We start from the raw sequence: 859 nt of genomic DNA, 5'->3' as shown, positions 1-859 counted from the left end.
TAGTTGATTTGGTTTAGTATGGTTAACTCTAATACAGGTACTCCTGCTATGTGTGGAGTTAATCGTGATGTCCATTTAAACCCAGTTTGTCCTCATAATCAAGGGTTAGTCAGGTGTTTGAGAGTGTGTGTGTGTGTGTGAGAGAGGTCCAGTTAAATCCAAAATGTCCTCATAATCAAGGGTTAGTCAGGTGTTTGTGTGTTTGAGAGTGTGTGTGTGAGAGGTCCAGTTAAACCCAAAATGTCCTCATAATCAAGGGTTAGTCAGGTGTTTGTGTGTGTTTGAGAGTGTGTGTGTGAGAGGTCCAGTTAAACCTAAAATGTCCTCATAATCAAGGGTTAGTCAGGTGTTTGAGAGTGTGTATGTGAGAGGTCCAGTTACACCCAAAATGTCCTCATAATCAAGGGTTAGTCAGGTGTTTGAGTGTGTGTGTGTGAGCGGTCCAGTTAAACCCAAAATGTCCTCATAATCAAGGGTTAGTCAGGTGTTTGAGTGTGTGTGTGAGAGGTCCAGTTAAACCCAAAATGTCCTCATAATCAAGGGTTAGTCAGGTGTTTGAGAGTGTGTGTGAGTGAGGTCCAGTTAAACCCAAAATGTCCTCATAATCAAGGGTTAGTTAGGGTTGTGTGTGTATGCATGATTCATATGGTTACAGATGTACAGTTAAACCCAAATGGTCAGCAATGTTCACTTAGATACTAATACCAAGTCTTGAACAATCTTCTCTTTTCACATTAACAAACCCAAACCCAATCAACTGGAAATATTTAGCTTTATTCAAAACTATCTTTAGACAAAACTTCTTAAAATCTAATGAATAAATTAAGACTGACATTCAAGGTTCAATTATGAAAAATAC

This window comes from Phoxinus phoxinus, assembly GCF_949152265.1.
Source record: "Phoxinus phoxinus genome assembly, chromosome: 9".
NCBI classification, from domain to species: domain Eukaryota; kingdom Metazoa; phylum Chordata; class Actinopteri; order Cypriniformes; family Leuciscidae; genus Phoxinus; species Phoxinus phoxinus.
Note: the sequence above shows the minus strand (reverse complement) of the source record.